Source organism: Lithobates pipiens, unplaced genomic scaffold (assembly GCF_037356315.1).
Source record: "Lithobates pipiens isolate NorthernLeopardFrog02 unplaced genomic scaffold, aLitPip1_a1.2 Scaffold_1, whole genome shotgun sequence".
Taxonomy (NCBI): Eukaryota; Metazoa; Chordata; class Amphibia; order Anura; family Ranidae; genus Lithobates; species Lithobates pipiens.
In genome coordinates, this window is record NW_027507685.1 from 62,142,509 (window position 1) to 62,151,374 (window position 8,866).

Here is an 8,866-nt window from a genome sequence, read left to right on the forward strand (position 1 = left end):
CACTTCTTAAAGCATGACCTTGCACCAAGTCATACATTTCAGATCCTTTCTACCAAATCTCCTTGAGCAAAAAAAGTAGAAGATGTCCCAGGTGATCTTCGAGTGTTTGGTTGATCCGGGCGCCACAAACCAGAATCATGTCCTTGTGGCAGACCGCGTGGCCTAATGGATAAGGCGTCTGACTTCGGATCAGAAGATTGAGGGTTTGAGTCCCTTCGTGGTCGTTTTCTATGCTGCTTTCCAGTTCCTTCCTGTGACCTTCACTCGTAAATTCTTGCTTTAGCCATAACAACGTGCTTCTTGCTGGAGGCTTCCAATTTGCTGAAGCCCAGAGCCTCCAAACAGAAGTAAATCATAAAGTGGAAGTAAACCAATTGATTTAAGGGTTTCAAAACACAGTTACATGCCTGGAATCCCGGGATTGATAACTGTCCCATTTGCTTGTGTTCTCAACCAAACTATCAAATCATCAAATGGCTGGTGTCATAACTTAAATATGCCTAAAATGGGAGAGCAACTGAGTATGTGCAGAGCAGGTTGAAACAGCGTATTACTGGATTTCAAAGTGTATAGAAGCATATTTTTTAATGTTTTACATGAGTATATATGCAAAATGGGACAACCGGAAGAGATGTAGCAGGACTTACTTTTCTGACTAAAGTGTCACTTTAAATGACAGATTTAACAGCATGGTCTAGCAGATTTTCCTCAAGAATTTGATCTTTATGTAGGATGTGCAAAGTTTTTGGATTTTTTTTCATGTTTTTTTGTCGGTGACATGGTAGCATGAAAACACAGCGGGAGTGGTGATTGTAGTTCAAGCTAAATGTGTAAACAGATTGTCAGAAGTGGGATTTGAACCCACGCCTCCATTTGGAGACCAGAACACCCACACAATGTGAAGAAACAGCTCTTGAGTCTGGCGCCTTAGACCACTCGGCCATCCTGACAAGATATATTGAGGTGCTATGGCTTCCTCTGGAAATATCATCTACTCGTGGTACTCTATTGATCTATTACCATTGTCAAGGAGCTGTATGAACACTCTGAACCTAGGCCCTTTTGCAAATGCACTTCTTAAAGCATGACCTTGCACCAAGTCATACATTTCAGATCCTTTCTACCAAATCTCCTTGAGCAAAAAATGTAGAAGATGTCCCAGGTGATCTTCGAGTGTTTGGTTGATCCGGGCGCCACAAACCAGAATCATGTCCTTGTGGCAGACCGCGTGGCCTAATGGATAAGGTGTCTGACTTCGGATCAGAAGATTGAGGGTTCGAGTCCCTTCGTGGTCGTTTTCTATGCTGCTTTCCAGTTGCTTCCTGTGACCTTCACTCGTAAATTCTTGCTTTAGCCATAACAACGTGCTTCTTGCTGGAGGCTTCCAATTTGCTGAAGCCCAGAGCCTCCAAACAGAAGTAAATCATAAAGTGGAAGTAAACCAATTGATTTAAGGGTTTCAAAACACAGTTACATGCCTTGAATCCCGGGATTGATAACTGTCCCATTTGCTTGTGTTCTCAACCAAACTATCAAATCATCAAATGGCTGGTGTCATAACTTAAATATGCCTAAAATGGGAGAGCAACTGAGTATGTGCAGAGCAGGTTGAAACAGCGTATTACTGGATTTCAAAGTGTATAGAAGCATATTTTTTAATGTTTTACATGAGTATATATGCAAAATGGGACAACCGGAAGAGATGTAGCAGGACTTACTTTTCTGACTAAAGTTGCACTTTAAATGACAGATTTAACAGCATGGTCTAGCAGATTTTCCTCAAGAATTTGATCTTTATGTAGGATGTGCAAAGTTTTTGGATTTTTTTTCATGTTTTTTTGTCGGTGACATGGTAGCATGAAAACACAGCGGGAGTGGTGATTGTAGTTCAAGCTAAATGTGTAAACAGATTGTCAGAAGTGGGATATGAACCCACGCCTCCATTTGGAGACCAGAACACCCACACAATGTGAAGAAACAGCTCTTGAGTCTGGCACCTTAGACCACTCGGCCATCCTGACAAGATATATTGAGGTGCTATGGCTTCCTCTGGAAATATCATCTACTCGTGGTACTCTATTGATCTATTACCATTGTCAAGGAGCTGTATGAACACTCTGAACCTAGGCCCTTTTGCAAATGCACTTCTTAAAGCATGACCTTGCACCAAGTCATACATTTCAGATCCTTTCTACCAAATCTCCTTGAGCAAAAAAAGTAGAAGATGTCCCAGGTGATCTTCGACTGTTTGGTTGATCCGGGCGCCACAAACCAGAATCATGTCCTTGTGGCAGACCGCGTGGCCTAATGGATAAGGCGTCTGACTTCGGATCAGAAGATTGAGGGTTCGAGTCCCTTCGTGGTCGTTTTCTATGCTGCTTTCCAGTTCCTTCCTGTGACCTTCACTCATAAATTCTTGCTTTAGCCATAACAACGTGCTTCTTGCTGGAGGCTTCCAATTTGCTGAAGCCCAGAGCCTCCAAACAGAAGTAAATCATAAAGTGGAAGTAAACCAATTGATTTAAGGGTTTCAAAACACAGTTACATGCCTTGAATCCCGGGATTGATAACTGTCCCATTTGCTTGTGTTCTCAACCAAACTATCAAATCATCAAATGGCTGGTGTCATAACTTAAATATGCCTAAAATGGGAGAGCAACTGAGTATGTGCAGAGCAGGTTGAAACAGCGTATTACTGGATTTCAAAGTGTATAGAAGCATATTTTTTAATGTTTTACATGAGTATATATGCAAAATGGGACAACCGGAAGAGATGTAGCAGGACTTACTTTTCTGACTAAAGTTGCACTTTAAATGACAGATTTAACAGCATGGTCTAGCAGATTTTCCTCAAGAATTTGATCTTTATGTAGGATGTGCAAAGTTTTTGGATTTTTTTTCATGTTTTTTTGTCGGTGACATGGTAGCATGAAAACACAGCGGGAGTGGTGATTGTAGTTCAAGCTAAATGTGTAAACAGATTGTCAGAAGTGGGATTTGAACCCACGCCTCCATTTGGAGACCAGAACACCCACACAATGTGAAGAAACAGCTCTTGAGTCTGGTGCCTTAGACCACTCGGCCATCCTGACAAGATATATTGAGGTGCTATGGCTTCCTCTGGAAATATCATCTACTCGTGGTACTCTATTGATCTATTACCATTGTCAAGGAGCTGTATGAACACTCTGAACCTAGGCCCTTTTGCAAATGCACTTCTTAAAGCATGACCTTGCACCAAGTCATACATTTCAGATCCTTTCTACCAAATCTCCTTGAGCAAAAAAAGTAGAAGATGTCCCAGGTGATCTTCGAGTGTTTGGTTGATCCGGGCGCCACAAACCAGAATCATGTCCTTGTGGCAGACCGCGTGGCCTAATGGATAAGGCGTCTGACTTCGGATCAGAAGATTGAGGGTTCGAGTCCCTTCGTGGTTGTTTTCTATGCTGCTTTCCAGTTCCTTCCTGTGACCTTCACTCGTAAATTCTTGCTTTAGCCATAACAACGTGCTTCTTGCTGGAGGCTTCCAATTTGCTGAAGCCCAGAGCCTCCAAACAGAAGTAAATCATAAAGTGGAAGTAAACCAATTGATTTAAGGGTTTCAAAACACAGTTACATGCCTGTAATCCCGGGATTGATAACTGTCCCATTTGCTTGTGTTCTCAACCAAACTATCAAATCATCAAATGGCTGGTGTCATAACTTAAATATGCCTAAAATGGGAGAGCAACTGAGTATGTGCAGAGCAGGTTGAAACAGCGTATTACTGGATTTCAAAGTGTATAGAACCATATTTTTAAATGTTTTACATGAGTATATATGCAAAATGGGACAACCGGAAGAGATGTAGCAGGACTTACTTTTCTGACTAAAGTTGCACTTTAAATGACAGATTTAACAGCATGGTCTAGCAGATTTTCCTCAAGAATTTGATCTTTATGTAGGATGTGCAAAGTTTTTGGATTTTTTTTCATGTTTTTTTGTCGGTGACATGGTAGCATGAAAACACAGCGGGAGTGGTGATTGTAGTTCAAGCTAAATGTGTAAACAGATTGTCAGAAGTGGGATTTGAACCCACGCCTCCATTTGGAGACCAGAACACCCACACAATGTGAAGAAACAGCTCTTGAGTCTGGCGCCTTAGACCACTCGGCCATCCTGACAAGATATATTGAGGTGCTATGGCTTCCTCTGGAAATATCATCTACTCGTGGTACTCTATTGATCTATTACCATTGTCAAGGAGCTGTATGAACACTCTGAACCTAGGCCCTTTTGCAAATGCACTTCTTAAAGCATGACCTTGCACCAAGTCATACATTTCAGATCCTTTCTACCAAATCTCCTTGAGCAAAAAATGTAGAAGATGTCCCAGGTGATCTTCGAGTGTTTGGTTGATCCGGGCGCCACAAACCAGAATCATGTCCTTGTGGCAGACCGCGTGGCCTAATGGATAAGGCGTCTGACTTCGGATCAGAAGATTGAGGGTTCGAGTCCCTTCGTGGTCGTTTTCTATGCTGCTTTCCAGTTCCTTCCTGTGACCTTCACTCGTAAATTCTTGCTTTAGCCATAACAACGTGCTTCTTGCTGGAGGCTTCCAATTTGCTGAAGCCCAGAGCCTCCAAACAGAAGTAAATCATAAAGTGGAAGTAAACCAATTGATTTAAGGGTTTCAAAACACAGTTACATGCCTTGAATCCCGGGATTGATAACTGTCCCATTTGCTTGTGTTCTCAACCAAACTATCAAATCATCAAATGGCTGGTGTCATAACTTAAATATGCCTAAAATGGGAGAGCAACTGAGTATGTGCAGAGCAGGTTGAAACAGCGTATTACTGGATTTCAAAGTGTATAGAAGCATATTTTTTAATGTTTTACATGAGTATATATGCAAAATGGGACAACCGGAAGAGATGTAGCAGGACTTACTTTTCTGACTAAAGTTGCACTTTAAATGACAGATTTAACAGCATGGTCTAGCAGATTTTCCTCAAGAATTTGATCTTTATGTAGGATGTGCAAAGTTTTTGGATTTTTTTTCATGTTTTTTTGTCGGTGACATGGTAGCATGAAAACACAGCGGGAGTGGTGATTGTAGTTCAAGCTAAATGTGTAAACAGATTGTCAGAAGTGGGATTTGAACCCACGCCTCCATTTGGAGACCAGAACACCCACACAATGTGAAGAAACAGCTCTTGAGTCTGGCACCTTAGACCACTCGGCCATCCTGACAAGATATATTGAGGTGCTATGGCTTCCTCTGGAAATATCATCTACTCGTGGTACTCTATTGATCTATTACCATTGTCAAGGAGCTGTATGAACACTCTGAACCTAGGCCCTTTTGCAAATGCACTTCTTAAAGCATGACCTTGCACCAAGTCATACATTTCAGATCCTTTCTACCAAATCTCCTTGAGCAAAAAATGTAGAAGATGTCCCAGGTGATCTTCGAGTGTTTGGTTGATCCGGGCGCCACAAACCAGAATCATGTCCTTGTGGCAGACCGCGTGGCCTAATGGATAAGGCGTCTGACTTCGGATCAGAAGATTGAGGGTTCGAGTCCCTTCGTGGTCGTTTTCTATGCTGCTTTCCAGTTCCTTCCTGTGACCTTCACTCGTAAATTCTTGCTTTAGCCATAACAACGTGCTTCTTGCTGGAGGCTTCCAATTTGCTGAAGCCCAGAGCCTCCAAACAGAAGTAAATCATAAAGTGGAAGTAAACCAATTGATTTAAGGGTTTCAAAACACAGTTACATGCCTTGAATCCCGGGATTGATAACTGTCCCATTTGCTTGTGTTCTCAACCAAACTATCAAATCATCAAATGGCTGGTGTCATAACTTAAATATGCCTAAAATGGGAGAGCAACTGAGTATGTGCAGAGCAGGTTGAAACAGCGTATTACTGGATTTCAAAGTGTATAGAAGCATATTTTTTAATGTTTTACATGAGTATATATGCAAAATGGGACAACCGGAAGAGATGTAGCAGGACTTACTTTTCTGACTAAAGTTGCACTTTAAATGAGAGATTTAACAGCATGGTCTAGCAGATTTTCCTCAAGAATTTGATCTTTATGTAGGATGTGCAAAGTTTTTGGATTTTTTTTCATGTTTTTTTGTCGGTGACATGGTAGCATGAAAACACAGCGGGAGTGGTGATTGTAGTTCAAGCTAAATGTGTAAACAGATTGTCAGAAGTGGGATTTGAACCCACGCCTCCATTTGGAGACCAGAACACCCACACAATGTGAAGAAACAGCTCTTGAGTCTGGCGCCTTAGACCACTCGGCCATCCTGACAAGATATATTGAGGTGCTATGGCTTCCTCTGGAAATATCATCTACTCGTGGTACTCTATTGATCTATTACCATTGTCAAGGAGCTGTATGAACACTCTGAACCTAGGCCCTTTTGCAAATGCACTTCTTAAAGCATGACCTTGCACCAAGTCATACATTTCAGATCCTTTCTACCAAATCTCCTTGAGCAAAAAAAGTAGAAGATGTCCCAGGTGATCTTCGACTGTTTGGTTGATCCGGGCGCCACAAACCAGAATCATGTCCTTGTGGCAGAACGCGTGGCCTAATGGATAAGGCGTAAGGCTTCGGATCAGAAGATTGAGCGTTCGAGTCCTTTCGTGGTTGTTGTCTATGCTGCTTTCCAGTTCCTTCCTGTGACCTTCACTCGTAAATTCTTGCTTTAGCCATAACAACGTGCTTCTTGCTGGAGGCTTCCAATTTGCTGAAGCCCAGAGCCTCCAAACAGAAGTAAATCATAAAGTGGAAGTAAACCAATTGATTTAAGGGTTTCAAAACACAGTTACATGCCTGGAATCCCGGGATTGATAACTCTCCCATTTGCTTGTGTTCTCAACCAAACTATCAAATCATCAAATGGCTGGTGTCATAACTTAAATATGCCTAAAATGGGAGAGCAACTGAGTATGTACAGAGCAGGTTGAAACAGCGTATTACTGGATTTCAAAGTGTATAGAAGCATATTTTTTAATGTTTTACATGAGTATATATGCAAAATGGGACAACCGGAAGAGATGTAGCAGGACTTACTTTTCTGACTAAAGTGTCACTTTAAATGACAGATTTAACAGCATGGTCTAGCAGATTTTCCTCAAGAATTTGATCTTTATGTAGAATGTGCAAAGTTTTTGGATTTTTTTTCATGTTTTTTTGTCGGTGACATGGTAGCATGAAAACACAGCGGGAGTGGTGATTGTAGTTCAAGCTAAATGTGTAAACAGATTGTCAGAAGTGGGATTTGAACCCACGCCTCCATTTGGAGACCAGAACACCCACACAATGTGAAGAAACAGCTCTTGAGTCTGGCGCCTTAGACCACTCGGCCATCCTGACAAGATATATTGAGGTGCTATGGCTTCCTCTGGAAATATCATCTACTCGTGGTACTCTATTGATCTATTACCATTGTCAAGGAGCTGTATGAACACTCTGAACCTAGGCCCTTTTGCAAATGCACTTCTTAAAGCATGACCTTGCACCAAGTCATACATTTCAGATCCTTTCTACCAAATCTCCTTGAGCAAAAAAAGTAGAAGATGTCCCAGGAGATCTTCGAGTGTTTGGTTGATCCGGGCGCCACAAACCAGAATCATGTCCTTGTGGCAGACCGCGTGGCCTAATGGAAAAGGCGTCTGACTTCGGATCAGAAGATTGAGGGTTCGAGTCCCTTCGTGGTCGTTTTCTATGCTGCTTTCCAGTTCCTTCCTGTGACCTTCACTCGTAAATTCTTGCTTTAGCCATAACAACGTGCTTCTTGCTGGAGGCTTCCAATTTGCTGAAGCCCAGAGCCTCCAAACAGAAGTAAATCATAAAGTGGAAGTAAACCAATTGATTTAAGGGTTTCAAAACACAGTTACATGCCTGGAATCCCGGGATTGATAACTGTCCCATTTGCTTGTGTTCTCAACCAAACTATCAAATCATCAAATGGCTGGTGTCATAACTTAAATATGCCTAAAATGGGAGAGCAACTGAGTATGTGCAGAGCAGGTTGAAACAGCGTATTACTGGATTTCAAAGTGTATAGAACCATATTTTTAAATGTTTTACATGAGTATATATGCAAAATGGGACAACCGGAAGAGATGTAGCAGGACTTACTTTTCTGACTAAAGTGTCACTTTAAATGACAGATTTAACAGCATGGTCTAGCAGATTTTCCTCAAGAATTTGATCTTTATGTAGGATGTGCAAAGTTTTTGGATTTTTTTTCATGTTTTTTTGTCGGTGACATGGTAGCATGAAAACACAGCGGGAGTGGTGATTGTAGTTCAAGCTAAATGTGTAAACAGATTGTCAGAAGTGGGATTTGAACCCACGCCTCCATTTGGAGACCAGAACACCCACACAATGTGAAGAAACAGCTCTTGAGTCTGGCGCCTTAGACCACCCGGCCATCCTGACAAGATATATTGAGGTGCTATGGCTTCCTCTGGAAATATCATCTACTCGTGGTACTCTATTGATCTATTACCATTGTCAAGGAGCTGTATGAACACTCTGAACCTAGGCCCTTTTGCAAATGCACTTCTTAAAGCATGACCTTGCACCAAGTCATACATTTCAGATCCTTTCTACCAAATCTCCTTGAGCAAAAAAAGTAGAAGATGTCCCAGGTGATCTTCGAGTGTTTGGTTGATCCGGGCGCCACAAACCAGAATCATGTCCTTGTGGCAGACCGCGTGGCCTAATGGATAAGGCGTCTGACTTCGGATCAGAAGATTGAGGGTTTGAGTCCCTTCGTGGTCGTTTTCTATGCTGCTTTCCAGTTCCTTCCTGTGACCTTCACTCGTAAATTCTTGCTTTAGCCATAACAACGTGCT

General features: G+C 41.9%; 8 non-coding genes across 8 annotated transcripts; 4 read left to right on the top strand and 4 right to left on the bottom strand.

Annotated features, from left to right (window-relative positions):
- Window positions 1–840: 840 nt before the first annotated feature.
- TRNAL-CAA (transfer RNA leucine (anticodon CAA)) lies at window positions 841–950 on the bottom strand. The gene is made up of 2 exons: window positions 913–950; window positions 841–886 (listed from the first exon to the last, which is right to left on the bottom strand). It is a non-coding gene; the product is annotated as a tRNA-Leu (tRNA).
- Window positions 951–2,293: 1,343 nt separating this feature from the next.
- On the top strand, window positions 2,294–2,366 carry TRNAR-UCG (transfer RNA arginine (anticodon UCG)). The gene has a single exon. It is a non-coding gene; the product is annotated as a tRNA-Arg (tRNA).
- A 1,687-nt stretch (window positions 2,367–4,053) lies between these two features.
- On the bottom strand, window positions 4,054–4,163 carry TRNAL-CAA (transfer RNA leucine (anticodon CAA)). Its single transcript has 2 exons — window positions 4,126–4,163; window positions 4,054–4,099 (listed from the first exon to the last, which is right to left on the bottom strand). It is a non-coding gene; the product is annotated as a tRNA-Leu (tRNA).
- Window positions 4,164–4,435: 272 nt separating this feature from the next.
- TRNAR-UCG (transfer RNA arginine (anticodon UCG)) lies at window positions 4,436–4,508 on the top strand. Its single transcript has one exon. It is a non-coding gene; the product is annotated as a tRNA-Arg (tRNA).
- A 998-nt stretch (window positions 4,509–5,506) lies between these two features.
- On the top strand, window positions 5,507–5,579 carry TRNAR-UCG (transfer RNA arginine (anticodon UCG)). Its single transcript has one exon. It is a non-coding gene; the product is annotated as a tRNA-Arg (tRNA).
- A 616-nt stretch (window positions 5,580–6,195) lies between these two features.
- TRNAL-CAA (transfer RNA leucine (anticodon CAA)) lies at window positions 6,196–6,305 on the bottom strand. Its single transcript has 2 exons — window positions 6,268–6,305; window positions 6,196–6,241 (listed from the first exon to the last, which is right to left on the bottom strand). It is a non-coding gene; the product is annotated as a tRNA-Leu (tRNA).
- Window positions 6,306–7,266: 961 nt separating this feature from the next.
- TRNAL-CAA (transfer RNA leucine (anticodon CAA)) lies at window positions 7,267–7,376 on the bottom strand. The gene is made up of 2 exons: window positions 7,339–7,376; window positions 7,267–7,312 (listed from the first exon to the last, which is right to left on the bottom strand). It is a non-coding gene; the product is annotated as a tRNA-Leu (tRNA).
- Window positions 7,377–7,648: 272 nt separating this feature from the next.
- On the top strand, window positions 7,649–7,721 carry TRNAR-UCG (transfer RNA arginine (anticodon UCG)). The gene has a single exon. It is a non-coding gene; the product is annotated as a tRNA-Arg (tRNA).
- Window positions 7,722–8,866: the final 1,145 nt, after the last annotated feature.